The sequence below is a fragment of the Callithrix jacchus genome, chromosome 5 (genome assembly GCF_049354715.1).
Source record: "Callithrix jacchus isolate 240 chromosome 5, calJac240_pri, whole genome shotgun sequence".
Classification (NCBI taxonomy): Eukaryota; Metazoa; Chordata; class Mammalia; order Primates; family Cebidae; genus Callithrix; species Callithrix jacchus.
Window position 1 is genome coordinate 90,762,222 of NC_133506.1, and position 14,262 is coordinate 90,776,483.

General features: G+C 43.6%; 1 protein-coding gene and 1 long non-coding RNA gene across 2 annotated transcripts in view; both read right to left on the reverse strand.

The window, feature by feature from the left end:
• PITPNC1 (phosphatidylinositol transfer protein cytoplasmic 1) overlaps positions 1-14,262 on the reverse strand; it is a 311,718-nt gene that overhangs the window by 195,843 nt on the left and 101,613 nt on the right. The gene's annotated exons all lie outside the window — the stretch shown is intronic.
• On the reverse strand, positions 10,352-12,958 carry LOC144582613 (uncharacterized). The gene is made up of 2 exons (XR_013535666.1): positions 12,848-12,958; positions 10,352-11,457 (listed from the first exon to the last, which is right to left on the reverse strand). It is a non-coding gene; the product is annotated as an uncharacterized LOC144582613 (long non-coding RNA).

Below are 14,262 nucleotides of genomic sequence, written 5' to 3' on the forward strand. Positions count from 1 at the left end.
ATTCTCCTGCCTCACTCTCCTGAGTAGCTGGGATTACAGGTGCATGTCACCATGCCTGGTTAATTTTTTGTATTTTTAGTAGAGACGAGGTTTCACCATGCTGACCAGGCTGGTCTCAAACTCCTGACCTCATGATCTGCCCACCTCGGCCTCCCAAAATGTTGGGATTACAGAGGTGAGCCACCGTGCTCAGCCAGAATTTCATACCTTTTTCTTACCAGATAATATCCCATTTATGGATATGCCATATTCATTTATCCAGAATCTGGACAATGTAAAAGAGAGAAAAGTGAAAGGATAAGGCCTTAATATTTTATTTAGAAAGGAAAGAGAATATTGCTTAAAATTAATAAAACAAGAAATAGAGACAGAAATGCAATAACCAGAGGTAGCCAAGAGAACTAAAACTAATTGTATAAAATTATTAACCATCAGAAGAAGCTATAGAGCTGAGAAGCAGACAAGCAAATTGAATCCTCTGCAGCCTACTTATCTATTCATAGGGAGAAGATGAATAATTCCAAAACTGATACAGTGAGAAAGAGCATACAGTATATACATTTATTTAAACCTATGGAGGCTCACCAATTGAGAACTAAAAACAGATGTACAGCCATGCATTGCTTAACGACAGGGATATGTTCTGAGAAATGTGTGAAATAATTCTGTCGTGCAAACATAGAGTGTTCTTACACAAACCTAGCTGGTGTAGTCTACTACACACCTATGCTATATGGTATACGCTATATAGCCTGTTGTTTCTAGGCTACAAACCTGAAGAGCATGCTAATGTACTGAATGTTGTAGGCAACTGTAACATAACCATAAGTATTTGTGTATCTAAACACACAAAAGGTACAGTAAGAATACAGCATTGTAATCTCATAAGACCACCATCATCTATGAGATCCTTCCTTGACTGAAATGTGACTATAATTGCCTCTGGGCAACAGGAAGTAGGGAGGTGGCAGACCAGCTATTCAGGCCAAGGTCTTAATTTTTTTTCTAAGATTCTTTAGGCTGGCCAGGCACAGTGGCTCATGCCCGTAATCCCAGCACTTTAGGAGGCCAGGGAGGCCAAGCAGATTGCTTGAACCCAGGAGTTGAAGACCAGCCTGGGCAACATGGTGAGATCCCAGTCTCTACAAGAAATACAAAAATTACTACGGCATGGTGGCACCTGCCAGTAGTCCCAGCTACTCAGGAGGCTAAAGTGGGAGGATCACTTGAACCCAGGAGGTAAAGGTTGCAGTGAACTGAGATCACACCATTGCACTCCAGCATGGGCAATAGAGCAAGACTCTGCTTCTCAAAATAATAAAAATGGGCAAAGGACTTGAATAGACATTTCTCCAAATAAGATACACAGGCTGGGCGTGGTGGCTCATGCCTATAATCCCAGCACTTTGGGAGGCCGAGGCAGGTGGATGATCACTTGAGGTCAGGAGTTCGAGATCAGCCTGGCCAACATGGTGAAACCCTGTCTCTACTAAAAATATGAAAAAAATTAACCATGGCTAATCATTATAGGTGGTGAGTACCTGTAAGCCCAGCTACTTGGGAAGCTGAGGCAAGAGAATCACTTGAACCTGGAAGGGAGAGGTTGTAATAAGCCAAGATTGTGCCACTTCAGCCTGGGCAACAGGGTGAGACTCCATCTCAAAAAAAAAAAAAAAAGAAGAAGAAGAAGCTACACAAGTGACTAGTGAGTACATGAGTATATGAAACGATATTCAACATCACTAATTATCAAGGAAATACAAATCAAAACCACAATGGGATATCACCTGACACCTGTTAGGAAGGCCACTATCAAAATAACAGAAAACAATAAGTGTTGGCAAGGAAGCAGAGAAACTGGAACTGTTGCATACCATCGATGGAACTGTAAAGTAGTGCAGCTGCTATGGAGAACAGCATGAAGGTACCTCACAAAATTAAAAATAGAACTAACACATGATCCAGCAATACCACTTCTGGTTATATACCCCAAAGATCTGAAAACAAGACCTCAAAGAGATATTTGCACACCCAAGTTCACTGCAGCATTATTCACAAGAGCCAAGGAGATGACCTCAATGTTCATGAATGGGTGAATGTATACAGAAAATATGGTACATACATATAATAGAATATTATTTGGCCTTTAAAAAGAAAGAAACCTGCTGGGCATAGTGGCTCATGCCTATCTTCCCAGCACTTTGGGAGGCCGAAACAGGCGGATCACCTGAGGTCAGGAGTTAGAGACCAGTCTGGCCAACATGGTGAAACCCCGTCTCTACTAAAAATACCAAAAAATTAGTGAGGTGTGGTGGTGTGCACCTGTAATCCCAGCTACTTGGGAGGCTAAGGCAGGGGAATTGCTTGAACCAGGGAGGTGAAGGTTGCAGTGAGCTGAGATCATGCCACTGCACTCCAGCCTGGGTAACAGAGCAAAATGCCATCTCAAAAAAAAAAAGAAGGAAATCCCATTGCATGGATGTTAATGAAAACTCTATGCTAAGTAATGTTATAAGTAAGTAAGCCAATCCGAAAAAGACAAATACAGTGTAATTTCACTAATATGAAATATCTAAAGTTATCAAACATATAGTAGAATGGGGTTGCCAGGGGCTGAGGAGAGTGGAAAACAGAGTTGTTGTGTAATAAGTATAGAGTTTCAGTCCTGTAGGATGAAAACGTTCTAGAGATCTGTTGTACAACACTGTGCTGTACACTTAAAAATTGTGAAGAGGGCTGGGCACAGTGGCTCATGCCTGTAATCCCAGAACTTTGGGAGGCTGAGGTGGGTGGATCACCTGAGGTCAGGAGTTCAAGACCAGCCTGGACAACATGACAAAATCCTGTCTCTACTAAAAATAGGAAATTAGCCGGGCATAGTGGTGCATGCCTGTGATCCCAGCTACTTGGGAGGCTGAGGCAGGATTGTTTCAACCCAGGAGGCAGAGGTTGTGGTGAGCCAAGATCGCACCACTGCATTCCAGCCTGGGCAATAAGCAAAACTCCACCTCAGAAAAAAAAAAAAGAAGAAGAAGAAAAACAGAAGACTCAGATGACCAAGCAAACAGCCAAGGTTTTCCTCTTTTTTTTTTTTTTTGAGACGGAGTTTTGCTCTTGTTACCCAGGCTGGAGTGCAATGGCGCGATCTCGGCTCACCACAACCTCCGCCTCCTGGGTTCAGGCAATTCTCCTGCCTCAGCCTCCTGAGTAGCTGGGATTACAGGCATGCGCCACCATGCCCAGCTAATTTTTTGCATTTTTAGTAGAGACGGGGTTTCATCATGTTGACCAGGATGGTCTCGATCTCTTGACCTCGTGATCCACCTGCCTCGGCCTCCCAAAGTGCTGGGATTACAGGCTTGAGCCACTGCACCTGGCCTAAGGTTTTCCTCTTCAACCCGCCACCTCTATTACTGTACCCACTGTCCACCAGCCTCCCACAACCAAGATACACAGAGGGTGGGGCCGCCATCCCCTTTAAGCTGGTATGAAACACCAGCAAAAAATATATAGTCCATTTGTCTGTGGAGTGAATCTGGGCAAATCTTCAGACTTTTCTGGGAAAAATCCCATTCACAGTAGCAACCCAAACCATAAAATATCCAGGAATATATTTAACCAAAAAAATGTGCAGGGCCTACATGTAGAAAGGAATAAAACTTTACTGAAGCATATCAAATATAAAGACCTGAGAGAAATGAAGAGAGGAATTATATCTTATGCAGGGTCAGATTCTAAAGTCTCCATGCAAGAAAACAGAAAATATTTTTTAGTCTTAGGATGTGGAAGACATTTCCAAGCAAGACATGAAATCCAGACACTACAAAAGAAATTGATGAAATGACTATAAAATATTTCTAAATTTCTCTATAATGAAAGATCTTATAAACAAAACATATAAATGCACACACACCAGCAAAAACAATAGTCTAGGAGAAAATATGTGTAACATAATACTAAAGATTTTTTTTTTTTGAGATGGGGGTTCACTCTTGTTGCCCAGGCTGGAGTGCAATGGTGCAATCTCGGCTCACTGCAACCTCCGCCTAACCAACTCAAGCAATTCTCCTGACTCAACCTCCAGAGTAGCTGGATTAGCTACCATGCCCGGCTAATTTTTGTATTTTTAGTAGAGACAGGGTTTCGCTATCTTGGCCAGGCTGGTCTCGAACTCCTGACCTCAGGTGATCTGCCCGCCTTGGCCTCCCAAAGTGCTAGGATTACAGGACTGAGCCACTGCACCCAGCCAATATTAAAGATTAATATTGCTAATATATAAAGAGTTTCTAAAATTAATTAAAAAGATAACCCAAAATGAAATAATAAGCAAGAGATATGAGGGCACCAGTTTCTGAAGATGACACATACATGGATAATAAACAAGCGCAGGGCTCACACCTGTAAGCACTTTGGAGGGCTGAGGTAGATGGATTGCTTGAGCTCAGGAGTTTGAGATCAGCCTGGCTAACATGGTGAAAACCTCAAATCCCGTCTCTTCCAAAAATACAAAAAATTAGCTGGATGTGGTGATCCCAGATACTCAGGAGGCTGAGGTGAGAGGATCACTTGAGCCTGGGAGATGAAGGTTGTAGTGAGCCAAGATTGCACCACTGCACTCTAGCCTGAGGAACAGAATGAGACCCTGTCTGAAAATAAAAATAAGATAGGATGACCAAGCTCACCAAAACCAGGGAAATGCAGATCAAATCAACTCTAAGATTTTTAGCCAAAGGATTAGCAAAAATTAAAAAGAGAGATGAGCCAGGCATGGTGGCTCATGCCTGTAATCCCAGCAACTCAGGAGGCCAAGGCAGGAGGATCGCTTGAACCCAGGAGTTTGAGGCCAGGCTGGGCAACATAGTGAGACCCTGTCTCTAAAAATAAATAAACAAACATAAAAAGAGAGCTGAAATGGCAGCACTGGTGAAAGTGTAGAGAAACATACCTGCTCACTGTTGGCAGGAATGTAAAATGGCAAGGCTTCTAGAAAGGTGAGACTGCAGTGTGGATTAGAATTGAGAATGTAGCTATTTTGAAACAACAATCCCACCTTAGGAATCCAACTTGGGAAAATACACAAGTGCTCAAAGACCTAAACAGGCTGGGTGCGGTGGTTCACACCTGTAATCCCAGTTCTTTGGGAGACCAAGGCAGGTGAATTGCATGAGTGCAGGAGTTTGAGACCAGCCTGATGTCTCTAAAAACAAACAAACAAAAATTAGCCTGGCATGGTGGCGCACACCTGTGGTCCCGCCTACTGAGGTGGATGAGATGGGAGGTTGGCTTGAGCCCAGGAGGTCGAGGCTGCAGTGAGTCATGATGACACCCTTGCACTCCAGCATGGGCAACAGAGTGAGACCTTGCCTCGGAAGGAAAAAAAAGACACAAACAAACGAGTTTATGGAAACACAAGTTTACCTTATTTGTAATAGAAAAAAAGACTTCTTAAATGTATCGTTAAGAGAATAAAGTTTTGTTTATCAATTTAATGGACTACTGCTCCAAAGAATATGTCCCTATAAGTGTGCCTGCACAAAGTGACTCCACTATGAATTAAGCTTTAATCCCAGCTACTCGGGCTGCTGAGGCTGGCGAATCGCTTAAACCCGGCGGGCAGAGGTTGCAGTGAGCCCAGATTGCACCATTGCTCTCCAGTCTGGGTGACAGAATGAGACTCCATTTAACAAAAAAAAAAAAACAGCTTTATAATAATATGTCTTGTGTGACTACTTATGTAAAAATTAAAAAAACACAGATAAGTTTTATTCTCATGTTTATTCATTTTTGAAAGTCAGGGTCTTACTGTGTTGCCCAGGCTGGAGTGCAGTCGCTATTCACAGGCACAATCATAGCTAAAAACAGCCTTGAACTGCTGCTCTCAAACAATTCTCCTGCTTCAGCCCCCCAAGTAGCTGGGACCACAGGCACACACCACCATGCCTGGATTTCTCACATTTATAAATGCATAGTATAGGGTCTGAAAGGATAAAATGGTACTATTTTTTTTTTAACCTGTGGTAAGCTCTGCAGAGAAGGGCAGAATTGGAGGGCTGAAAGAGGGCTTCTTACTCTAAATATATTTGGAATTTGGGGATTTTTGTGTGTGGGTTTTTTTTTTTTTGGTTTTTTTTTTTGAGACAGAGCCTTGCTCTGTTACCCAGGCTGGAGTGCAGTGGAGCAATTTGGCTCACTGCAACCTCTGTCTCCAGGGTTCAAGCGATTCTCCTGCCTCAGCCTCTGGAGTAGCTGAGATTACAGGTATGTGCCACCACAGCTGGCCAATTTTTTATATTTTTAGTAGAGTTGGGGTTTCACCACGTTGCCCATGCTGGTCTCAAACTCCTGACCTTAATGATCCTTCCACCTTAACCTCCCAAAGTGCTGGGATTACAGGTATAAGCCACTGCGTCTGGCCATTATGTATCACATTTGAGTTTTTAAAACCCACTTTTCCATTTTTGAAATTATGACCCTCAACCTTCTCGTCTCTATTCTAAGTAGAAATAATTCTGCTAACCTTCTGTTCTTTTCAGTCACCCTGCTCTGAGTCTGGGGTTGAAAATCACTGAAGAGCTCCCACAGAATGAACCCGTTCTTCCCAGGATTAATCACATCTGCTTTCAGGAGGGTTCAACCAGAGTGAACAGTGAGTGCTTTCCACATTTCTCAAGAGTGGAACTGTGATCATTCCATAGTAAACATGGGGAGGCTGGGACTCAAGATGGGGTAATCGTTGTTACCAGTGCACTCAACACAGCAGTTTTTACTAAGACAAGCCGTAACTTTTAGATGACTCAGCTCAAAGGGAGCCACGCATGGGACTTCAACGCCTCTTGGCAGGAGCTAGAAAGCTGCATATTGGATAATGTAGTTAGAAGACTAAAAATGTTTTTCACATAATTTACATGGGGGAATAACTGCATGCAAGAATTTGTAGTTAAAGTAAAGAGTAGGAGGAAATGAAGAAGAAAGATACCAGGGAAAGGGGAACGAACATCTCCATCGTGAAAGCATTTGTTAGAAAGGTGATATTTTAAAAACGTGTTCTCTTTTTCCCATCTGAAGTTGTGCTCCCCAGCATTTTTCCTCTAAGGACAAGTACTACGCTTGGTAATATTCCAGAAGCACTCTCCAACATTCCAACATTTTCTTCTCAGAATTCAATTCCCAACAATACCAAAAGCTCATTTGTATTTCAAAATTTCCAAAATTATAAGCATAAAGAGTCAAAAGGAAAGAAAAAATGGTCAAATACAGAAGAACTTTCCAACATCCAACGACATTTCTACCTTTTAAATGTCAATTAATGGATTAACGTCTTTGGTTTAAAAAACAAAATCTTCTCTATTAACATCAGTGTGACAATGTCATAGAGTTAGTTAAATGTCCTCTTCCCTGAAGGTGCTTTATATGTTACAATCATAGCTTGTATTGGTCAGGATTGGCCAGTTATGCTTGGTAACAAAGAAACTCAACGGTGCCACAGCTCATGGAATACTATGCAGCCATAAAAAAGAATGAGATAATGTTCTTTGCAAGCAGATGGATGCAGCTAGAGGCCATTATCCTTAGCAAACTAATGCAGGAACAGAAAACCAAACACAGCATGTCCTCACTTATAAGTGGGAGCTAAATGATGAGGACACATGTACACAAAGAGAGGAACAAGAGGCATCAGAGCCTACTTGATGGTGGAGAGTGGGAGGAAAGAAAGGATCAGAAAAAATATCTATTGGGCACTGGGCCTAGTACTTGGATGATGAAATAATCTGTACAACAAACCCCGTGATGTGAGTTTACCCATATAACAAACCCACACGTGCACCCCTGAACCTAAAAGCTTTTTTGAAGATCTCCATGGCTCTATATTGCTAAAGTTTACTTCTTGTTGTTGTTGCTATTTTTGTGTGTGTGTTTGAGATGAAGTCTCCCTCTGTCATGCAGGCTGGAGTTCAGTGGTGCAATCACCACTCACTACAGCCTTGAACTCCTGGGCTCAAATGATCCTCCTGCCTCTCAGTCCACCCCCACCCCTACCCCAGAGTAGCTGGGACCACTGGCTTGTACCACCAGGTCCGAATAATTTTTGCATTTTTTTGTAGAGACAGCGTTTCGCCATGTTGCCCAGGCAGGTATTGAACCACCGGCCTCAAGCAATCTGCCCACCTCAGCCTCCTAAATTCTTGGGATTACAGGCATGAGCCACCACACCCAGCCAAATGCTGGCTCCTGCAAGTCAAAGGCGGCACCGTGGTCCTCTTAGATACTTCAGGACCTGCGGTATCAGAGCAGTCACCATCTCTGAATTTGCAGGCTACCACCAGCACCAGCAAGCAAAACCACCGGGGATTTAATTCACTGATAAATCTATAAAAGTTATATCTGAGTATCTGTTGCCATTGAAAGAGGTTACACACATTGATAGTGGGAAAAAAGCAATTTGTAAGAAATGTGTGCTGTAAGATCTCATTTTAGTACTATATGTATCATATACATAAGATCTCACTGGAAGGTCAGCTCTGCAAGGACAGGGGATGGTTTGTCTGTTTTATTCATGCTTTATCCCCAGGGACTGGCACATGGCAAGCATTCAATACATACTCATTGACTGCAGAAATAAAATGTGTATATGGGAAGAAAGGTTTGTATCTGCAATGCATATGTGCAAATATATTCAATAGTGGTTAACTGTGGGTGTCAAGTTTGTGGTTATTTCCTGGTGAACCTGAATTTTTCTCCTTCTACAAGGAAGACAAATTGCTTTTGTATTGGGAAAAAGAAGGCTTATCATTCATAATGATAGCTAGGTTGCTACCATCTCATCTATCTTAGGTCTGCAGGGAAAACAGCTCTGAGGTACTATCACCACACCTTCCTCCCCTTTCCAGTATTTCCAAGGTAAAAGCCACCCTCCCCCATTGCCAGAAAGATTTTGGGGCATCAGGCAAATCAGAAGCAGCACATCTTCTTTAGACAGCTGGGGACCCCGGGTTTAATCTAGTCTTATCCGCTGCACCAGCACTATTTCCACTCGCTTATCGAAGCAGAATATTTAGAAATGCTGCATATCATTTGGTTGCTCCATAACTGAGGATGCAGAGAGCTTAAAATCTGGGAAGAAGAATTAAAACTGGAGCTCCTAAAAGACTGCAAATTTATTTCTGAGTCTTGAGATGGAGGATACGACAGCTGTGCCATTCATCATCCCAGCGATGGGTTAAGAATATTTAAAATTCACAGTCGGTAGCCCAACTTCTCTGATTCCCAGAAACTGGTGTGATTTCATGACTGCCCACCCTGTAATGGGCTCTTCCGAGACATAAAGTATTCCTGATTGTGATCTAAGGAAGAGACTTGCTCCAAGAAAACCCTGCATTCAATGTTTGGACCTTATAAAATAGCCACATGAAAGCATGGTCATCGAATCACCACGGGGATTCTCCATTTCACACACAGATTCCAAATAGGATGAGGTGTGTAAAAAATTAATTGGAAAACTGCCAACAGCTACTTAAGCTGAACACACAGCCTATGACCCAACAATTCAGTGCCTGAGAATGTAACTCACAAAAGTGCTCACGTGTATTCACCAGAAAAACACAAAACAGAATTTGTAACTGCACTCTTTATAGTAGCCCCAAACTCAAATGCCCCCAATAGGAGAAGAATAAATAAAACATGGCACATTCACACAATGGAACACTGCAACTACACAGCAGCGAGAATCATCAAACACAAAACAGGATGGACACATCTCTCAAAGTGTGGAGTGGAAGAAATCCGAAGCAGAAGACGATGCACCGTAAGACTCCATTTATTATGGTTCAAAGGGCATAAAACCTAACCATGGAAGTCAGAACGGTGGCTATCCCGGGGTGGTATGAAAACCGGAACGAGGCTTGAGGGGGAGTTTCCAGGGTTTGGATAACATTCTGCTTCTTGATGTAGGTGGGATGATTTTATTAGTTTCCTTATCAAATCACCACAAATTTGGTGCCTTCACACAACAGAATTTGTTCTCTCACAGTTCTGGAAGCCAGAAAAAAGAAATCAAGGTGTCAGCAGGTCCATGCTCCCTCCAAAGGCACGAGGGACCATCGCTTCCTCTGTCTTCTCCTCTCTGTCTCTTGTAAAGACACCTGTCATTGGATTTAGGGTCCACTTAGGCAATCCGGAATGATCTCATCTCAAGATCCTTGATTGAATTATGTCTGCGAAGACCTCCTTCCAAATAAGATCATATTTGCAGGCTCTGGGGGACATTTAAGGGGCCACCCTTCAACCCACTACAGTTACTTGGATGTGAGCTTTTACCCAGTGATGCATGCATGAACTTTTCTGACTGTATGTCTTATATCCATAAGAATTTTTATTAAAGAGTCAGTTTACAATTTCCCAGAAATATATTTGTTATGCACCATAAGGCATCTTGTACATATCTTTAAAAAAAAAAAGAGGAAGACCAGGTGCAATTGCTGGCATTTCATTGGCACAATGCCAGCAGAGTTTCTGGCTTCTCTCAACACCCTACCCCATTTCTGATCTTACTAAAAGTGCAGAAACTGCACAGCAACTGACACTTTTGGGGTTGTTTCTGTTGCTGTTGTTCTGGGGCAGGGTCTCACTCTGTCACCCAGACTGGAGTGCAGGAGTGTGACCACAACTTATTGCAGCCTGAGTTCCTGGGCTCAGGCCATCTTCCCACCTCAGCCTCCCAAGTAGCTAGGACTGCAGGCAGGCCATGCCCGGGGAATTTTATCTTTTCACAGAAACGGAGTCTCACTGTGTTGTTGGAGCTGGTCTTAGGCTAGGAAGCCTCAAGTGATCCCCCTGCCAGGGCATGTTTTTATGATCTGATTTCCCACCACTAACCAAAGTGGTGAGATCCTTTAACAAATTACAAGCCAGAGACCATCAGCGTGCATGAGCTCTGCACCACATTGGCTCAGAAAACCAGGCTATAATTTTAGACAGATGTTCATGAACTTGGGGATTCCTGGTGTGCAGACTTGGTGCCTCCAACCCTGGACAGCAGGGAAGCAGCAGTGCTCTGTACCCAGATGACCCAGAAAGCATTTCTTAATGAACGGCCCAGCGTTGTGACTCATGCTGGCTCCCACATCTGGCAGATCTGGGTTACATCACCCACGGTCCTCAGTATCCTGTGGGTTCCTGGGAACGCGCTGCCCAGAGTCAAGTGCACCAGCTGCAGCGGCCGGCTGCGTTCACACGCCTTTCTGCGTCATCCCGATGGCCACACGCTATGGGGCTGGCTCCGGCTCCTGGCTCCAGAGGCTGAGCCGGCTGTGAGGAGGTCACCTCCCTCTCACTTTCCCATGGGCTTAAGAAGAAGTCACCATGGAAGTAAAATCTCATGCCCAGGGCAGAATTGCATTCTTTGTTTCTCTACACGAATAGCCCCTGGCATCACAGTTCCACTGCATTAGCTGTGTTAATCTAGAGAGGAAAACAAAACAGAACAAAACCTAAGCCGTTCACATTCCCTGAATGGAATGAGAGGAGGAGAGATGTAAGTATAAAGTTTGAACGAATACCAAGAAGAAATGTTGATGTAAACAGCTCTTTGCATCAGGTGGATGATGTCAGGGAAGTCACTATTTTCATGAGGACAGAGGCTCTGATGTTCTGCTCTGCTGGACCCAGAGTCTTGCTATGTTCTCTTGTGACTGACCAAGCCCCCAACAGGAACAGCCTCCCTGGGCTGACATTCCTCCTTTCTTATTTACTACAGATCCTTCGAGATCTTTATTTTGTACCCTTTTATTTACTGATCAGAGCTGCCCTGAAGGCTGCTTCTGGGACACCAGAAACTCCCAGCAGTCCCCCGCGGGGAGGCTCTTCATCCTCACGCTCATTATTGCTAGAGCAGGATGTGTTCACACCCGGGGGCTCTCTCCAACCTCCTCACTCCCCATCAATTCCACCTGTTCATTCAGAGTTGTGGCATGTCAGAGCTAGAGGGGACTTCTAAAAAAAAATCATTAATTTCATTCTTTTATCTGGTTTGCCAATCTATGTCCTAATTTTCAAGCCAAGATTTGAAAAAAAGAAAAAGCACCACCAACAAGCTGAGATCCTCACAAGTTAAATAATTCGTCATCCCTAGTTAGATAATAACACACACAAGAGTATGACCCAGGTCTCCTCATTCTTCGCTCCAAAATTACATAATGCAGCCTCGTTTCTCATTCTTAGCTCCAAAATTACATAATGCATCCTCGTTAATTAAAACACACACACACAGAGACAGACAGAGAGAGAGAGAGAGAGAGAGAGAGAGAGAGAGAGAGAGAGAGAGAGAGAGAGAGAGAGAGAGAGAGAGAGGCGGGGGGGGGGAGAGGGAGAGAAAGCCCATTTCTAATTCTTTAAACCGTGGACTGAGATTGTTCAAATCTGCAAATATGCTCTAAAGAAATAACGTGACCAGGTGTGGTGGTTCATGCCCAAAATCTCAGCACTTTGGGAGGCCAAGGCAGGTGGATCATGAGGTCAGAAGATCGAGACCAGCCTGGCCAACATGGTGAAATCCCATCAATACTAAAAATACAAAACTTCACTGGGCCTGGTGGTGCACACCTGTAGTGCCAGCTGCTTGGGAGGCTGAGGTGGGAGGATTGTTAGAACCTGGCAGGCAGAGGTTTCAGTGAGCTGAGATCATACCACTGCACTCCAGCCTGGGACAGAGCAAGACTCCATTCCCCACCACGCCCCAGAAAAAAAGAAAGAAAGAAAAGAAAAAGAAAAAAAAGAACCAAAAAACAACAGATAGCATGAAAGGGATGGGGGGAAATTTGGGTTCAGTGATTCACTTGCACATTAGACTCACCTGGAAGCTTTCAAAAGTCCCCATGCTGAGGCCAGGACTCAAACCAGTGATATCAGAATCTCTAGAGGTGGGATATGGACATCCGTAAGCCACAAGATGAATCCACTGGGCAGCTAACATGAAGCTGGTAAATCATTGATTTACCAAACTTTAGACCAGCACAACTGTGTAGAGACCACAGTCTTTGTCATCCAAGGAAGAAAAGGAGAAGGAAGGAGTCATTTATAGACCACTATCTCCAGTTCATTCTGAGATCCTCTCTGTGCCTTGAGGAGGTTCATCAGATATAGGGTTAAACTGAGAAGGTCTACACTGCTGATCTCACGCTGGAACAAGGCCACCCTTCCCTACCACATGTGTGGGGACAGAGGCCTGTGGGCTGTCCCTGGAGGCAAAAGGAGACAGAGCAAACAATCCAGTCCCGTACTCCTAGGGTGGCTCTCTCAAGTTCTCAAGATACTTTTCTTTTTTTAAAAAAGGAATCTGTTGCCATATGACCCAGCAATTCCAATTCTGGGAATATACCCTGAAGAACAGAAAGCAGAGGCTCAAACAGGTATTTGTATCACCATGTTCACAGCAGTACTATTCACAATATCAACAGGTGGAAACAACCCAAGTGTCCATCCACAGAGGAATGAACAAAATGTGGTATATCCATACAATAGAATATTATGCACTCCTGAAAAGGAAGGAAATTCTGACACATGCTACCACATAGATGCACCTTGAGGATATTACAGTAAGTGAAATAAGCCAGATAGATACACAAGGACAAATACAGTGTGATTCTACTTATGTGAGTACTGAGAGTAGTACTCTCAAATTCAGAGACAGAAAGTGACTCTGAAATTCAGAGATGGGTGGCTGCCAGGAGGGGAACAGGCAGTTACCACTGCATAGGCACAGAGTTTCAAGATGCAAAGAGTTCTGCAGACGGATAGCAGCGATGCTGGCACAACAATAGAAATGCATTTAATAATACAGAACTGTACATTTTAAAATGGTTAAGATGGTAAATATTGTTATATGTCTTTTATCTCCATTTGGAAAAGTAAACAAACAAAAAGAGCCCACCTGTAGCCCTTACTTTTTTGCTCAGGCATTGATGAAGGTGACTGAGGACAGAGTTTTAAAGGTTAATGTGTCATCTGTAAAACACAGCACACCCCAGGCCCCTGGACTCTGTTCTGCAGGATTGGCTGACTGCAAGTAAAGTTACAGAGCCTCGCAACTCCCCTGGGGCACAGCAAGGGCCGTCTGGCAGGCCTCTGGGTTCACGTTGTGTAACAACCGGGCTGCCAGCTTCCAAGTAACACGAGGTGAATTTCAAATTGCTCCACGCCTGGGATGAGCCAAGTGTTGATTAATTCCCACATAACTTTACCGTGGAGCCTTTTTCTAATTCCCAGATG